The 18770-nt window shown below is 48.1% G+C and overlaps 1 protein-coding gene across 6 annotated transcripts in view; it reads right to left on the minus strand.

Moving 5' to 3' along the window:
• The window catches only part of CAMKK2 (calcium/calmodulin dependent protein kinase kinase 2), a 67115-nt gene extending 51059 nt beyond the window's left edge, over nucleotides 1-16056 (minus strand). For 3 of the 6 annotated variants that reach the window (XM_074297840.1, XM_074297851.1, XM_074297812.1), the window contains exon 1: nucleotides 15921-16056. The gene's annotated coding sequence lies outside the window, so the exon portion shown is untranslated. Of the gene's footprint in view, nucleotides 1-14655; nucleotides 14932-15213; nucleotides 15237-15920 lie in introns of those variants that run through there. The other 3 variants (XM_074297858.1, XM_074297821.1, XM_074297830.1) reach the window with 3 other exon arrangements.
• Between the last annotated feature and the right edge of the window lie 2714 nt (nucleotides 16057-18770).

The following is an 18770-nucleotide window of genomic DNA, read 5'->3' on the forward strand; positions in this document are numbered from 1 at the left end:
GTTTTGCTCAATTTTTTTAGGTTAAACATGTGTAATTCTTCTAAACATTTCCATACTCATCATGCTGTGCAAAAAAAAAAAAATCAGATCAAAAGGAAAAAATATGAGAAGGGAAAAACAAACAAGCAAACAACAAGAGCAAAAAAACAAAAGGTAAAAACACTAAGCTTCAATCCATATTCAGTCTCCATGGTTCTCTCTCTGGATGTGAACTGGCACTTTCTATCCCAAGTCTATTGGAATTGCCTTGAATCACCTCATTGTTGAAAAGAGTCATGTCCATCACAGTTAATCATTACATAATCTTCTTGTTACTGTGTACAATGATCTCCTCATTTCACTCAGCATCAGTTTATCTAAGTCTCTCAGAAATCATCCTGCTGGTCGTTTCTTACAGAACAATAATATTCCATAACATTCATGTATCATAACTTATTCAGCCACTCTCCAACTGATGGGCATTCACTCCGTTTCCTGTTTCTTGCCACTACAAAAGGGGGCTTCCACAAACATCTTTGCACATGTAGGTCCTTTTCTCTCTTTTCTGATGTCTTTGAGATATTGACCCAGTAGAGATACTATTGAATGAAAGGATATTCATAGTTTAACAGCCCTTTAAGCATAGTTCCAAATTGCTCTCCAGAATGGTTAGATTAGTTCATAATTTCACCAACAATGCATCAGTGTCCCAGTTTTCCTGCAAACCACCTCCAGCATTCATCATTATCTTTTCCTGTCATTTTAGCCAATTAGTCGATTAATTTGCATTTCACTAATCAATAGTAATTTAGTTTGCTAAACTTTTTTTGCTGAGGCAATCAGGGTTAAGTGACTTGCCCAGGGTAACCCAGCTAGGAAGGTTTAGTGTCTGAGGCCAGATTTGAACTCAGGTCCCCCTAACTTCGTGCTCTATCCATTGCACCACCCAGCTGCCCCTGCTAAACTTTTTAAATGCCTTTTCAATCTTTTACAAAGATTTTATTACTTTATTACTTTACAGAGAGGAGAGAATTTGTTCAGAAATGAACATGATGACATCAACAGAAAAAGAACTGGGAAAGGAATCAGGCCTGTGATTTCAATGTAGATAAGTGAAGGAAATTCCCTCTAGTGATGCAGGTTGGCATTTTCTATACCTACAGGTGCAGATTAAATGACTCTTCCAGAGTCACAGTCAATGCACATCAGAGGCCAGGTCCTAAGTCTTTCTGACTCCTGAGACAGCATCTATACCACTGCCTAATGATAAGAAAATTAAACATTTTTTTCTTTAAAGAAGACCTCTATACCACTACACACCTCTCGGATTGGCTAAGATGAGAGGAACAGATAATGCTGAATGTTGGAGGGGATGTGGGAAAACTGGGACACTGATACATTGCTGGTGGAGTTGTGAAAGAATCCAGCCCATTCTGGAGAGCAATTTGGAACTATGCCCAAAAGGGTATCAAACTGTATATACCTTTTGATCCAGCAGTCTCACTACCAGATCTGTATCCCAAAGAGATCATAAAAAAGGGAAAATGATCCACACGTACTGGAATGTTTATAGCCCTTTTGTAGTGGCTGGAGACTGGAAACTGAGTGGATGCCCATCACTGGAGAATGGCTGAATAAGTTATGGTAAATGAATGTTATGGAATATTATTGTTCTGTAAGCAACAATGAGCAAGATGATTTCAGAGAGGCCTGGAGAGACTTACAGGAATTGATGTTAAATGAAGTGAGCAGAACCAGGAGATCATTGTATCAGCCACAGCAAGACTGTGTGATGATCAACTGTGATGGATGTGGCTCTTTTCAACAATAATACGATTCAGGCCAGTTCCAACGGTCTTGTGATGGAGAGAGCCATCTGCATCCAGAAAGAAGACCATGAGGACCAAGTGTGGACCACAACATGGCATTTTCACTCTTTTTGTTGTTATTCACTTGCATTTTGTTTTCTTTCTCATTTTTTTCCTTTTTGATCTGAGTTTTCTTGTGTAGCATGATGAATGTAGAAATATATATAGAAGAATTGCACATGTTTAATCTATATTGGATTAATTGCCATCTAGTGAAGGGGTTGGGGGAAAGAGAGAGAAAAAAATTTTGGAGAAAAAATTTTGGAACACAAAGTTTTGTAAGGGTGAATGTTGAAAATTATCTAGGCATGCCTTTTGAAAATTTAAAAAAAAAACTTTAATAAAAATAAAAGAAGAAGACCACCTGTGGGGTCCCTCCTTGCAAAAGCATGAAAGCTGAAACTCTGCTAAGAGTCTCTCCTTCATGCCCCTACGCCATCATGACATTAGGAATCAAGCATCAGAACTCTCCAACTTTAACCCCTACACTGGTCCTCCTGCTACAGCATTGAGAACTTGAACCTTTGAGCCGAAAAGGCTCTGAAAGTTTATATGAGAAAATTTTGACCAAGAAGGAAAGGACTCCTCTGGAGCAGGGGGGCCTGGGTAAATATCCCTCCTCTGGACAATCCTCCAGAGCTGCCTCTCCCTAGGACTGAACTGACCTTGACATCCTAGACTTGCTTCTCTCAAGGCCAGTCTCATATGTGGACATCAGAACGGGAACATGGCTAACCCTTGGCCTGGCTGGCATTTGCCAAAGATCTGAAAGGGGAAGAACGACTAAAAAGGTTGATCTGTGAAACACATGATTTTTAACTTTTGTTTTGTTTTTTTCTTTCTTGTGGTTTTCCCTTTTTGTTTTGATTTTTCTTTTTTCTAGTCATTGACATGACTAATATGGAAATAAGTTTAAAATAACCATACATATACAACCTATATAAGAAAATTAAACATTTTTTTCTTTAAAGAAGACCTCTGTACCACTACACACCTCTCGGATTGGCTAAGATGAGAGGAACAGATAATGCTGAATGTTGGAGGGGCTGTGGGAAAACTGGGACACTGACACATTGTTGGTGGAGTTGTGAAAGAATCCGGCCATTCTGGAGAGCAATCTGGAATTATGCCTAAAAGCGTATCAAACTGTATATACCTTTTGATCCAGCAGTCTCACTACCGGATCTGTATCCCAAAGAGATCATAAAAAAGGGAAAATGATCCACAGGTACTGGAATGTTTATAGCCCTTTTGGTAGTGGCTGGAGACTGGAAACTGAGTGGATTGCTTGTCTTGGGGAGGGGGCAGCCAAAAGAGGGAGAAAAAAAACTGGAACTCAAAATCTTATAAAAGTTAATGTTGATAACTATCTTTACATGTAATTGGAAAAAATAAAATACTATTAAAGGAAAACTAAATAATATATAATATTAATTAATAAATAATAATAATAATCCATTCTCAGCCCAAAGCACATGCCCAGTCCCAGCTTAGCCACAAATTAAGGTATAACATTAGACAAATCACTTACTTCCCCTCTCTATAAAATGAAGGGATTGCCCTATGAAAGATAAGAATTCTGATCAACTCAATGACCAACCCTCGATTCCAGAGGATGGAGTATTCTGCTTCTCCTTAATCGAGAAATGATGGAGTCAAGGTTGCCAAGACTGGACTTTGTGTGCCTATTTATGTATACTTATTACAAGGAGTTTACTTTTCTCCCTTTTTTTCATTTAGGAAGAGGGGATGTGGAGAGATTTTTCTCCATTTAAAAAAAAATTACTTTTTAAAAAACGAGAGGGCAGCTACATGGCACTACAGTGAATAGAGCACTGGTCCTGGAGTCAGGAAGACCTAGTTCAAATCCACCTTCAAGCACTTGACACTTATTACCTATGAGATCCTGGGCAAGTCATCTAAACCCATTCACTTTGCCAAAAAACAAACAAACAAAAAATGAGGAAGTTAGAAAAGAGACACTGAATTTGGTGTTTAAAAAAAAAAAAAAAAACTTTGAAGGCAGCTAGGTGATGCAGCAGATAGAACATCAGTCCTGGAGTCAGGACTCAGACCTTGATCTCAGACCTCAGACATTGGACACTTACTGTGTGACCCTGGACAAGTCACTTAACCTCTATTGCTTCCCCCCTCCAAAAAAAAAAGTCTCAAAAATATTTTTTGAAGAAAAAAAACGAGGCAATTGATAGAATTGGATCTGAAAGAGACCTTAGGGACCACGTGGTCCAATTCTCTTTTGTAGCTGAGAGTTTGGTGAAGTGATTCTCCCAAAGTGGCCAAGGGACTAAAGGCCAAGTAAGGATGAAATCTGGGTCCTCTACAGCCCAGTAGATCCCTCCCAGTCATATGTAACCAGAGGCTGCACTCCCCACCTATTCTACCTTTGCCCCTGTTTTCTTCTTCAGGTTATTCCTTGTTTTTCCCAAGTTAACCTCCCACCGCAGGCGCAAGCCCAAAGACACCAACAAAAGGCATTCCACACATGAACTCCGTGGTCAAGACTCCCTTGGCTCCTTCCAAGGGCATCTTGCCAAGGAAAACAAGCCACCACCTGCAAACCTCCAGGCCACCAGGAGGGACAACTTCCTGCCTTACCGACTTACATCTGCCTAGCAAGCAAACATGCATTCTTAATCTACTAGGCCTTCTCAGACCAAAGCTTCCTTTTTTTTTTTTTTTTTTTTTTTTTTTTTTTTTTTTTTTTTTTAAAGGGTAGGGTAAAGACTATTTGGGGCTAGCTCTAAAATAAGTGAAATGGCTAATAATAATAATAGCTTAATGATATATTTGAGACTGGTGAACATAACTTATGAGATCTTTACTGCAGACAGAGGAGGTAGAAAGAACACCAGTTTTGGAATCAAAGGTCCTGAGTTCAATTCTCACCTATGATGCTTACCACTTGGGTGACAACAGTCCATATTTTCGGTTCCTTCTCTATAAAATGGATGGGTCGGACTAGCAGACTTCTGAGATCTTTCCCAGTTCTAGAACCACAAAAGATTCTATAAGGTGATGAGCCTCCAGGTGCCTCATTATCCTCCCAGGGGCCTCCTATCTAGTGCTATATTACAATCCACCGAGATAAGGTACCGGACTTTGAGGTCTTTTCTCAAGGTGAACTGCATGGAGCTTTCAAACTCTGCAGCAGAGTGCAACAGGTGGGTCCTGTTGTTTGAATGCCAAATGTATGTTTGCCTAAAAGACTATTTTAAGAAGAACTCACACAGGCAGACCTTCACATGGCGGTCAGAAAAAGATCGACAAGGGCACTGTCAAGGTCTTCCCAAAGAACTCTGGAATTGATTGTGAGACATGGGAACTGGCAGGACCTTGCAACATGATGTGCCCACATCAAAGAAGGTGCCAGGCTTTATAAGCAGAGCAGAATTGCAGATAAAGGAAATGTGAACTGTGCGAATCCAAAGCCATCCCTGTGTTCTACTGGAATTTTTGTGTCCATAATGCATAGTTGGTGGAGTTGTGAACTGATCCATCCATTCTGGAGAGCAATCCGGAACTAGGCCCAAAGAGCTGTAAAAGTGTGCATCCCCTTTGATCCAGCAGTCTCACTACTCTCCCAAAGAGATCATAAAAAGGGGAAAGGACCCACATGTGCAAAAATGTTTGTGGCAGCCCTTTTTCTGGTGGCAAGACACTGGAAACTGAGCAGCCCGTAGGTGGGAGAATGGCTGAATGAGTTATGGCATATGAATGTAATGGAATATGATTGTTCTATAAGAAACAATCAGCAGGATGATTTCAGAAAAGCCTGGAGAGACTGACATGTTCATGAGTAAAATAAGCAGAACCAGGAGATCACTGTACACAGTAATAGCCACACTGACGATCAACTGTGATGGAGATACAATACGTGATCCTAGACAATTCCAGTGGGGGGTTGGAAAATGCCATCCGCATCCAGGAAAGAAAAAAAAAGGGACACGTACAATCTGTGGCAGAGCCTTCCGACGCTCCTCTTGGTCTGATCAACCACAGCCAAGCTCGCTGCACCTGGATCCCAACATTGTTATGTCATCAATCTTCTTCCAAAAGAAAGGATGAACAACAAGGGGCTGGCACAGGAGCACAGAGCCAGAGTGCTGGGGGCAGAATCTGAACCCAGACCTTCCCGAGTTCAGATTTAGGGCTTACCCAGCAAGCCAGAAACCAGGCACTTTTAGAATGAACCCATTTCCCTCCCCCATCAAGGCTGGAGAGGAAGCTCCTGGGTCCTCTTCCGGAAAAGCTGACCATGCCCTGGGGGAAAGCTGCTGATTAGCCCACTGATGATTACATAATGTAGCTCTAAGCCCTATGGAAGAAACACTGAAGTCGGGTCTAAGTAGTCTGGCTGGAAGCCCTAAAGCCTTCAGGGATGGGATTTAGGGGAGAGCAGGCTCAGCTTTTATTCTCCCATCGCCAGCCCTAAACAGCCCCCCTCCTGCCAGCTGAAAGAGGCCCCGGGGCTTTCCTGAGAACAAGATATGTGCCCACACACACGGAGGAAAGGAATGAATTCCTCTCACACAGGCACGTACCCACTGCCTGGCAACTTGGAAGGTGCCTTGGTGGAATCTTCAGGCAGCCTGTACCCACTCACAGACCGCCCTCAATATTGCTGTGTGGAATGGCAAGGCTGGAGCTGCCCAAACCAGGCCATCCTTCCGCAGAAAGCTCCCCAAGTGCTGGGGGGGAAGGGGAGAGAATGGGGGAGGGAAAGAAGACGGAGGGGAGGAAGAGAAGGAAGAGGGAAAGGGAAAGGGAAAGAGGAGGGAAAGGGGAGAAGAGAGAGAGAAGGGGAGGGAAAGGGGAAAGGGGAAAAGGAAAAGAAAGGGGGAGGGAAAGGGAAGGGGGAAAGAAAGGAAAAGAGAGAAGAGAAAGGGAAGGAGGAGTGAAAGGGAAAGGAAGAAGGGGAAGGAAGAGGAAAAGAAAAGGGGGAGAGAAAGGGACAAGGGAAGAGGAGAAAAGGAGGAGAAGGGAGAGGGAAAGGGGAGTGGGGAGCAATTTCTCCCACCTAGCACAGAGCCCTAGAAACAATATGGATGGGAGCAGGGCGGTTTCTGGTGAACCCCACCTCAGAGCTCCTCCTGTCCTAGAGACAAATCCCACCTGTATAATCTTGGGCAAGTAAACCAGATAAACTCTCTGAACCTTAGTTTCTTCATCTGTAATTTGAGAAATTAGCCTTGATGAACTCTAAGTCAATAATGATAGGATCCCCCAAGAATATTAATAATAATAATTTTACACAGGGTTTTAAAGCTGACAAAACCCTTTTCAGTCATCAGTTTATTTGATTCTCATCAACAGCTACGTGAGTTCGATGCTCCTGGGATAGGGACCGTCATCTTAACATCATCTTACTCTCCAATACTTATTAATTGACTGTGACTGTTGGAAAATCACTTGTCTTTCCAAGTCTCAGTTTCCTCATCTGAGCTTGACCACACTCCTCTCCCAGGGCTCTGGAGAAGTGCTAAGCCGATAATGGGAGGACTGTCGCGTTCCATCACTCATACTCCTGGCCATGTTACCTGGGCCCAATCCCTCCCCGCTTCCGCCTTCCCCACCTTCTGCCCTCCCCCACTGCTTCTTCCTTCTGCCAGGACTTATTATCTTATCTCTGTAGCTCTGTTTCTTCTAGCTGTCTCTACTATTTACAGAAAGTCAGGATAAAAAGAGGGCATACAAAAATAGTTGTTCTGCAGCTTTCAGAAAAAGATACAACAAAATCTTAAGAATTGCTTTCTCCTTTCTGAAGGGGGAGGGGAGGTTTTCCCACATCTTTTCCAAAGGGGGCCCCAAGCCCTTCTCCACGTGCTTCCAGCTCAAGTCGAAATCCAGGTCCCTGATTCAGGGCCTGGCCACTGCACCCTGCTCTGGTCTGGCCTGGCCGGCCACCCTTGGGTGCCCCTCTTCTGCGGCCTTCTCCGGGAAAATTCCTTCGTATATTTTGTACTTGTTCAACAATAAATATGCGTCCGTTCACAAATAAGTACATTGTATTTATTATATACTTCTATACTTCATCATTATATAATATGCAGATTATTATATATAATAATATATAAAACACCCATATATATGTCTATAGAGTGTGTACATATGTATGTATGTCCTTGTGATCTATTTCATTGGATTATGAGTCCATTACAAGGAGGGGATGTTTCATCCTCTGTTCTCATGCAGTGCCTGACACATGGTAATCAATTAATAAATGCTTGTTGATTGAAGCCTTCCCAATCTTCCAGATCAATCAACAAGCATTTATTAAGCTCCTGCGGTGTACTCCAAAGGCACTTTGGTTACAAAGACAAAGAATCAAACAAGCATTTATTAAGCCCCCCACCCCCTCCACTAAATACACATCAGGTGCTCTGGTTACAAAACCAAAGAATTAAGCAAGGATTTATTAAGCCCTTGCTGTGTACACATCAAATACTATTGTTTCAAAGACCAAAAAAATTTAAATAAACATGTATTAAATCCCTGCTGTGTGCTTGTCAGACACTTCAGTTACAAAGACAAAGAATTAAACAATCTCTGCCTTCCACAAGCTTATAGTCTAGCAAACCCCTGGGGTTTTCAGGTCCAAATCTCTCATTTTATAGACGAGGGACCTGAAGCTGAAAAGTGAAATGATTCATAGTTAGTGGCAAAAGTGGAGTTTGAAGTCAAGTCCTCTGATTGGCTAATCACCAAGTACTTAATGAAGTGCTTACTGTGTCAGGAAGGGGCAGCTGGGTGGCGCCGCAGTGGATAGAGCACTAGCCCTGGAATCAGGAAGACCTGAATTCAAATCCTACCTCAGCACTTAATGCTTTCTAGCTGCTACCTGAGGTCACTCACTCAGTTTGGGGAGTGGGTAGGAGAGCAGAGGTCTTGGTGATGCCCCCAAAATTTGATTTTCCAATAAATAAACAAGTTATTTGGAAACCTTCCCTTCATCCTAACAGGTACAACTCCACAACTCCGCACCCCAAGAAACTGGGTTCCTGAGAAATGGGCAGAACTGAGGCGATAATGGGCAAAGGTCTGGATTTCATGGAGGGTCCCACCATCAGACTGGCTTCCGTTACCCTCCAGACATCAAACAGGCAATCCCGCGTGCCACACAATTCCTGAATAGAAGCAGCAGAGGTCAGCCACAAGACCTGGGTTTGAATCCCAGGTCTAATCTTGCTAGCTGTGTGACCATGAATAAATCTCCGAATCCCAGATTTTTCATCAATTGGGTTTAAAGCCAGCTGTGGACTTTCCAAGTGCTACAACAACAACAACAACAACAACAACAACAACAACAACAACAACAACAACAACAACAACACACACACACACACAGCCCTGGCTTCTTCTCCAGAGGGGCTGGACCCAAAGGCCTCTAAGGCTCTTCCAACCCTAGACTTAAGATTCCATGAGGTTCCCAGCCTCAGTTTCCCCACCTATAAAATGAGAGGATTGGTCTAAAGGCCTCAGAGGTCTCTAAAATTTCCTTCAACCTTTAGAGATAGGTAAGGACTGGAGACAAGATAGCACAATGGGCCTGGAAGTGAAGTCTTCTGGGACCTGAATTTGAATCCTGCCTCAGATCCTTCCTACCCGTGTGATCCTGAACAAATTACTTTGTCAATTAACAGACAAGCATTTATTAGTCACCTACTATGTTCTAGGCACTGTCATAGGCCCTGAGAATGCAAATACAAAGAAGGAAATGATCCCTTTTCTCCCTCTTTCAGCTTGTTTCCTCATCTATAAATGGGAATAATGATAACACCTACCTTCTCGGGGCTGTTATAAGGAGCAAAGACAGGGGAAGGGGGAAGAGAACAAGCATTCATTAAACGCCTACAATGTGCCAGGCATTGAGCTAAGAGCTTTACAAATATTAACTAATTTAATCCCTGTTAAGAGTCCTGAGATGTAGGTGATTTTATAATTCCCATTTTACAAATGAGGAAATGGAAGAAGACAAAGTTTGAATGCTTTGCGGGGATAACACAGCTAGGGTATATGAATTTAGTTTTCTTGACTCTGGGATCAGGGCTCTATCCACTGGGCTACCTGGCCATCATGTACAGTGTTCTGTAAACCTTGAAAGTCCAACTATTATATACATGTGAGTTATTATTACCTTTGTTCTATTGGCAGGGAAGGTTGTGTGCTCTACAAAAGGCCTCTCTGGCCTGAGTCCCTGGAAACTTGTGGCTGTCCCCTAGGGGAATGGTTAGGCCTACTTAACAGAGATCAATTCATTCGGTCATCCAATGATGGTCAACATGAGTGATTTCCCTTCAGCCTACACCTCCCCCCCCCAACCCACCCTCTTCCACCAAGCTCTATGATAACCGGACTGAATTGGTCTCTATTAAGTAGGCCTGATCCTTCTAGCTGTTCCTCCAGAATCCTTGAATTCTTTCAGTTTTAAATCCATAATTCCTTATGCTGAGGGTGAGGCCGGGGATCTGGACTTAAAACTGAAAGAATCAGAGGACTCTGGAAGTACAGTTAAAAGGGGCCTCAGAGTCCAAGAACCCAACTCCCTCCTTTAACAGATGAGGAAACTGAGGTCCAGATTCATAGAGCCATGCTTTGGACTCAGGTCCCCCCCATTCCAAACTCAGTATTCTTTCTAATGCCCCAGTTCCAGTTCTAATGACCAGTTCCAGAAGAGCCCCCAGCTTGGAGAGGAGGGATTAAGCAAACCCAGCCCTCGGTCTCTCGCTCATTCACTGTACTCTCCACCCTGTGAAATATCAGGGGGGAAAGAGAAGGAAAGAGTTCTTGTTTGTGTGTTTGGTTAATCCTATAGAAGCTGTGCTAGATCAGAGCTGGTTTACATTCAGTTACAGTAAGGCAGCGGAAAGGACAAGATGAGCAGACATATCCTCCCCAGACCAGGATTCCTCTATAAACATCCAACTGGAGGAAAGGGGAAGAGGAGGAGGAGACCAAAGTTCAGGAGAGGGGAGGGATGAGGAGAAGAAAAGAAAGCAAGAAAGGAAAAAGGGATGAAGAGAACGGGATGGAGGGAAAGGGAAGAAAGAAGAAAAAAGGAAGGAAGAAAGGAAGGAAGGAAGGAAGGGAGGGAGGGAGGGAGGGAAGAAGGAAGGAAGGAAGGAAGGAAGGAAGGAAGGAAGGAAGGAAGGAAGGAAGGAAGGAAGGAAGGAAGGAAGGAAGGAAGGAAGGAAGGAAGGGAGGGAGGGAGGGAGGGAGGGAGGGAAGAAGAGAGGGAGAGAGGGAGGGAGGAAGGGAGGGAGGGAGAGAGGGAGGGAGGGAGGGAGGGAGGGAGGGAGGGAGAGAGGGAGGGAGGGAGGGAGGGAGGGAGGGAGGGAGGGAGGGAGGGAAGAAGAGAGGGAGAGAGGGAGGGAGGAAGGGAGGGAGGGAGAGAGGGAGGGAGGGAGGGAGGGAGGGAAGAAGAGAGGAGAGAGGGAGGGAGGAAGGGAGGGAGGGAGAGAGGGAGGGAGGGAGGGAGGGAGGGAGGGAGGGAGGGAGGAAGGGAGGGAGGGAGAGAGGGAGGGAGGGGAGGGAGGGAGGGAGGGAGGGAGGAAGGGAGGGAGGGAGGGAGGGAGGAAGGAAGGGAGGAAGGGAGGGAGGGAGGGAGGGAGGGAAGGAAGCAGAAAAAGAGAGACAGACAGAGACAGAGACAGAGAGAGTGAGAAATATGGTACTAGAGATGAAGGATTGGCACCATATTCCCTGAAAACTAAACCTAATGAACTTCCCAATCCACATGCACTAATTCAGACCAGATGGAGGGTGACTTACTTTGAAAATCCCAAAAAACCCAAAACAACCCTACTCTTATAAAACAAACATAAATAAGAGGCCCTCTGACTCAAAGAGAAACCTGAAATAGCGTTCACCCAGAAAAACACTGGCGCAGAAGGCATTCCGAAAGGCAAATAGGAACCATCTGCCCTTTGTGAGCTTATGCACTGGTGAAGAGTTTGGGGAGTTCAGTGACTCCCCAGCTGGGCACTGGAACCGGGAAGTGCCCTGAGTTTATGTGTGCACCAAGTACCATCACTTTCCAAAAACAGCATAAATAATCAGCTTTGCACATATATGGAGAGGTATTTTCAAATGTGTCAATGTTATTTCTGATTTATAAAACACAAAGCTCATTACAATTATAAAATAAATGAATTCTTGGCAGTCTTTTGTTATTACTCAATTATAAACAGATGCTAATAGTATGGCTGCTCCTATGATGGAGGGACGGGTGTGTCTGGGATTTTTTTTTTTTTTAACTTGACAAGGAACCTTTGCATTTGAGAAGGCTGAGGACCCAAAGAGTTTGGACAACAAGGGAGGAAGTAGGATATTTCAGATCGATATTTTTAAATAAAGTATCGGCTACAGGCCAAGAGTGTGCTAGGGATACAGACACAATGAAGCAATCCATCGTATAAACATTGCTGAGTGGTTCTTCTGAAATAGTGGAGGGAATTTCCATGATAAGAGAGCTCTCTCACCCAATCAGATCACTTCCCCCAAAAAAGACTCAAAGTTCCCTTCCCAGTATAGTGACCAAGGACTTGGCTGAGAGATCTTGGGCAAATCACTTGACCTCTCTGTACCTCAGTTTCCTTATAAATATAGAGATTTAGGTATAAATTAATAAATTATATAGGTATAAATAAGGAAGTTGGACTCAAGGGCTTCAAAAATCCCTTCCAACTCTAAATCTATTACACCATGATCCACCTGGTTACTGATCAGTCTGGGTTTATTATGACAAGGTTTATGTAGTAAAAGAAAAAACAAAGTGGAAGTGAGGTCTAGAATTAAATTCCAGTTCCTCCACCTATGTAATTGTAACAAGTTATGTGAGTTCTATGGACCTTAATATCTTCATCTGTAAAATGGGTGCAGAGAAGAAGAGAAGACTTGGACTAGATGGTCTCTCCTCCTGGCTATTATCCTATTCTCTCTGTTGGTTTTTTGAAAACTGGATTCAAATCTCCTCTCTGATTTAAAAAATCTTAGAGAAGAGCCAAAAGTACTATGAAGTTCAAAATTTTTTAATCTTGTCTAAGATCACACTGCTAGGGGATTTCAGAGGCAGGACCTGAACCCAGGTCTTCCAGACTTCTAGCTACCACATTATGCTGCCTCTCATAAACTTACAATCCCAGTGACCTTACTGATCAGTAGGGGGTGGAAGAGGCAACACATGCTTCAAATTGCTGCTATGAGGATCAGAGAAAAATTATATAAATATATAACTTTATATAAAGTATATTGGGGGGTTATAAAGAATTTAATAATGCCAGAAATGCTGGAGATAGGTCAACTATCATCATCACCATCATCATCATCATCATCTAGACTGGGGTTCCTGACTGTTCTCAGCCTCCACTTTCTCAAATACAAAATGGAGAGAGTAATAGGACCTAGTTCACAGTCCCAATGAAATAACATATGTAAAATACAATATGAATATTTTCGTTTTGTTCAGTCATTTTTCAGTCACATCTGGCTCTTCGTGACCCCATTTGGGTTATTCTTGGCAGAGATACTGGGGTGCTTTTTCATTTCCTTCTCCAGCTCATTTGACAGATGAGGAAACTGAGGCAAAAATGAAGTGGTTTGCCCAAGGTCTCACAGCTACTAAGTGTCTGAGGCTGGATTTGAATTCAAGACAGCGTCTTTCTGACACAGGCCCACTGCTCTCTCCACTGTGCCATCTGCTTCCCGTTATATGGTAACTATTATCATTAATGCTAGCAAAGATCTTTGTGGCTGTTGTTTATCCTTCAACTGGAAGAGGACCACGACATCCGGAAGGGGATGTCACGGCATGCAAGTGAATGGGGTTAAAGAGGGAGGGCTGGGCAAGGTCACCAGCCTCACTTTCCCCTCTAGAGTCAAGTGGGTCCAGTGTCCAGATCAGGGAGATGGCCCTGGATGCAGTGGGAAACCTTGGCTTTGTTAGTTTAAAGCCCTCGGGCCAGATGCGCCCTTGAGGACGTTTATGCGGCCCCGGGTTACGGCCAATGGGCTGAGGGGCGGAGACAGAGTGGGAGCTTTTTTACTCTAGTCGGGTCTCCAGCAGTCTGAGGGACAGTGAACTGGGCCCTGTTTAAAAAGTTTGAGGACCCCTGGTTTAAAGTAGTAAGGATAATGGATAGGAAACAGAGCCATATAACCGCTTAATGCGTCTGACCATTGTCCATCCCTGCCCAAGAAACTCCAATTGCCTATTTCCTCTAGATGAATACAGACTCCCCTTTGGCAGCTAAAGTCCTTCACAGCATGGCTTCGCCGTGGTCCTATGATGAAGACTGGGTGGGCTAGTGAGAGCCTGGAGGCAGAGAGGCCGGCGAGGAGGAGGCTGAGGCCAGGGGAGCCTTAGCTAGGGTGGTGGCTGTGTGGGGAGAGAAGTCCGAAGCACAAACAGCTCGCATCCATACAAAGCACTTCCCCCACAACAAGCCTGGGAGGTACAATTTTAATTGTCCTAAATTTACGGATGAGAAGAAAAAAGACAAAAGGGAAAGCCAGAGCAGAGCCCCGAGAAGGAAGAAGTGAAAAAAGACATTTCCTCCTCTCTAAAGGGGGGGGAGGGAACCCAGAGGTCTCTAACTCTTGGTACCTAAGGTCTCCGGACCTGTGGCAAAACACGGACAAGAGTCCCAGACCCGGGAGGATGAAATCTGTGCCAGAACTATGCAGAGGCTCTCGGGGCCCTTAAATTCTTGTTCACTTTTCCCTCTCTCCCCACCCGCTCCCACAATGGACCCATGTATCATCTCGAGAAATACTAAGTAAGTGAATTTACCTTCCCAAATTAGGCAAAAGGGACGATTCCACCAGGACCGACCCTGGAAACCCAGTGTCTTCCCGTAGAAGGTGATGATCACACAAAATAACAGTTCTCGGGAAGAGGGATATTCCATCCGCACCCACTCTCTTCTCTTCTCGGGGAGAGGAGCCCTTTGTCTCCGAAGCTTTCCCTCGGGCCCTCCCTCGGAGCACGAGAAATAGCAGGAGAGGAAAGTTCAATTTCCAGGAGGAGGTGGACGGGTCACACACCGTGTTTGTCCCCAGATCTTTTCTACCCATTATATAAAGGAGGAAACTGAGGCTGCCGGAGCTGGGCCTCGGCCCCTCCCCTCCAGAGGTGATCCCCCCCCCCCCATGCGCCGCTCGGGATTTAGAGGGGCCTCAGGCTAGGAAAGAGGCGGAGGCAGGAGGTGCGGGGGGCCGGGAGACCGGTGGGAACCGCGGGGGAGTCGGTCACTGAAACACGGCTGAGACGGAGACAAAGGAGGTGGAGGGAGCCAGGGGAGCGGGAAGGAGCAGGAGAGGAGCAGCCCCCCCCCCCCCGACCACTGACCAGATGGCTCCAGAAGTTGCCTCAGAGCCTCCCCCGAAAGGTGCTTCTCCCCGGGGCAGGGCGGCACCTGGGCTGGAAGACTAACTATCGGTAGAGAAGGGAGTGGGCCAGCAGAGCCTTCGGAGACGCCCTCCGATAGGGCAGGGAGGACCCCGATGGGAGGGGCAAAGGCTCAGTGCGGGGGTCCCGCCCCGGGGGTTCCGGGGGTCCCGCCCCGGGGGTTCTGGGTCCCTGCCCCCCAGCTCAGGAAGTGAAGCGAGCCCCGCGCGGGCGGGCGGCTGTCCCCCGGCCGGAGTCCCCGGCTACCGGGACCCGGGACCCCTGCTGGCCGAGCCGGGGCGCGCACCGAAGGGACAGGGTGAGGCCGACGCAGGGAGAGACGGACCTTGAGCCGCCGGCCGGGTCAGCGGGGGCCTGGAGGACTTGGGCGGCGGGCACCTCGGCCACCCCGCTCCCTTCCCGCCCGGGCGCCGCGCGGCGCGGCCGCTGCAGAAGCCGGCCCTCGGCCGTGACCACGACCGTGACCGCGCGCGGTGGGGGCGCCCACGTGGAGGCGGCTCCGGGTCCCCTCTCCCGCGGGGAGCCCAGCCTCGGCCTCTCGGCCTCCCCCCTTTGTCTGCGCCGGCCCGGGATCGGAGCATCCCTCCGGGAAGGACGGGGCCGCCCCCCCGGACCCGCCCCGCGTGCGGCTCGTGCCCCCTGCTCACCCGGCGGGGTTCGTGCGCGCGGCTCGCGGGGCTGCCCGGAGTCCTGGCGCCTCGGGGCCGGGGCTGCGGCGGCGGCGGCCGGGCTTCTGACTGCCGGGGCTCGGGCGGCCGGGCCGGCGCGGGCGGCGGCGCCGATTGGCTGCAGCCGGGGCTCCCCGCGCCGGGGAGGGAGGAGGAAGAGGAGGAGGAGGCACGAGCAGCCGGGGCGGGGATTGGCCGCCCGGAGGCCGGCTCCGAGGCCCAGATGTGCGCCGCTGTACGCCCGCTCCCCATTGGCTGGCCGGGGCCCGCGGCCCCAGGACGGGAGGGCGGGGGAGGAGAGCCGAGGAGGGGAGGAAGGGAGGGCGGCGCGATGCCGTCCGCCCCCGCGGGCGCCTCTCTCCGCGGTCGGCCACCTGCCTCAGACTCCGGGGCTCCGGTCCTCTTCCAGACCCGGGGAGCCGCGCTCAAAGTTCTCCCCGCGAGCAGAGCCCAGAACCCGGTCCTCGCCCGCCCTCAGTACCGGTGCTCCCCTGCCGCAGCTCACCTGCCACTGATTAGGGCGGAAAACAGGTGCCTCGCGCGCGCCTGCCCCCCGCACCTCCCCCCCTCCTCCCACGGAAGCGCCGGTCCCCGGGAAGGGCGCTACTGCGAGGCGTCCCGGCGCCGCCACCGCAGAGTTTGCGCGGGACACCTGCAAACTGCGGCGGGGAACCCCGCGAACTCTGCGGGGCCGAGAGCCGCGGGGGGGCCGGGAGCGCTTCGCTGCCGGACTTCATCAGTAACTGGAAGAGTAGGGGAAGTTAGAAACCCCTTGGAGAAGAAAGGGAGTTAGCCCGTTTTAACGCATCCCCATCCCTGTGGAGCACCCCATCTCTGTGGAGCCCCCTATCCCTGTGGAACCCCCATCTCTGTGGAGCCCCCTATCCCTGTGGAACCCCCATCTCTGTGGAGCCCCCTATCCCTGTGGAACCCCCATCTCTGTGGAGCACCCCATCTCTGTGGAGCCCCACATCCCTGTGGAGCACCCCATCTCTGTGGAGCCCCCTATCCTTGTGGAACCCCCATCTCTGTGAAACCCCCATCCCTGTGGAGCCCCCTATCCCTGTGGAGCCCCCCATCTCTGTGGAGCCCCCCATCCCTGGGGAGCCCCCCATCTCTGTGGAGCCCCCATCCCTGTGGAGCCCCCATCTTTGTGGAGCCCCCATCTCTGAGGAACCCCCATCTCTGTGGAGCCCCCCATCTCTGTGGAGCCACCATCTCTGAGGAACCCCCATCTCTGTGGAGCCCCCTATCCCTGTGGAGCCCCCCATCTCTGTGGAGCCCCCCATCCCTGTGGAGCCCCCCATCTCTGTGGAGCCCCCTATCCCTGTGGAACCCCCATCTCTGAGGAACCCCCATCTCTGTGGAGCCCCCATCTCTGAGGAGCCCCCATCTCTGTGGAGCCCCCATCCCTGTGGAGCCCCCTATCCCTGTGTAGCCCCCATCTCTGAGGAACCCCCATCTCTGTGGAGCCCCCTATCCGTGTGGAGCCCCCATCCCTGTGGAGCCCCCATCTCTGAGGAACCCCCATCTCTGAGGAGCCCCCTATTCCTGTGGAGCCCCCATCTCTGTGGAGCCCCCATCCCTGTGGAGCCCCCCCCAATCTGGAAGCTTAGGTTCCCTGAATCATTTGAGCCTGGATTAGGTTGAGGGAGAGAGCCCAAAGGGGCCGAGAAATAGCCCACGGGGGTCAGGTGACGAGGGACTTGGAAAACTAAACAGGCTTTATCTCTGAGCCTAGAAACTGCAGGATTTCACCGAGTTGAGGCAAGTCAAATGGACAAATCTGTACCCGAGCAAGATTATTTGGGGCAGTGTGGGCAATGAGCATTTCAGCGGCTGCTGCAACACTCTGGGGGCGAAGCGCTGGGACGATGAACTAAAGTGTGGGCTCGGTGGGCGGAGAGGTGCAGTGAGGGAAGTGGGAGGCTAAAAAAGGGCAAGAGCTGGCATCTGCTTTAGTAGGGCAGCGTCAAGGTGAATGAGGAGTCCAGCACGGTACCAGACTGAGGAACCTGATCGATTGGGACAATACTGGGGTCTTCCACGGAAACAGGAACATTAGGCAAGAAAGCCTCGGGAGTCTCCCCATCCCCTGCACTGGGGATTGTTGTTGTTCGCTCATCTCTCACTCTTCATGACCCCATTTGAGGTTTTCTCGGCAAAGTTTTGTCATTGCCTTCTCCAGGTCATTTGACAGATGAGGAAACTGAGGCAAGCAGGATGGCTGTCACTTGCTCAATGTCATACAGCTAGTAAGTGGCTGAGGCTGGATTTGAAATCAGGTCCTCCTGACTCGGGGCTTCACCGCCGGGGAATACAAATATGAAAAAAGAAAGTCACTGCTATTTAGAGGAGCTGACAGTCTAATGGGGTAAAGCAACACTTTTGCCCCTCTTATAGGACGGTGGAGCCATGAACTCCAAAATCTCCATTTAAGGAAGGAACTCACATAGCCATCTCATTTCCCATCTGGTGGTTCTCCTTTGGGACTTCTTTGACCTTCCCCCATTGTTAGTGACCTCTTCTCACTTTTCAGTTTCCTTTAGGGTATTATGTTCCCCTATTAGATTGTAAGCTCCTTGAGGGCAGGAACTTTTTTTTTTTTTTCATATTTGTATTTCCAGCACTTAGCACAGTGACTGCTACAGAGTCACTAATATTACTAATAAATGCTTATTCACTATTATTGGCTAGTGAGAAGACAGTTTGAAGTTCTGTGATCATGTCCCACACACAAACTCTCAGCAAACTCCCAGTGGCTACTTATTGCCTCCAGGAAATTCAAAGTGCTTTATGACTTAGCCCCCTCCTACCTTTCAAGTTTCC

This window comes from Sminthopsis crassicaudata, chromosome 1 (assembly GCF_048593235.1).
Source record: "Sminthopsis crassicaudata isolate SCR6 chromosome 1, ASM4859323v1, whole genome shotgun sequence".
Lineage (NCBI taxonomy): Eukaryota > Metazoa > Chordata > Mammalia > Dasyuromorphia > Dasyuridae > Sminthopsis > Sminthopsis crassicaudata.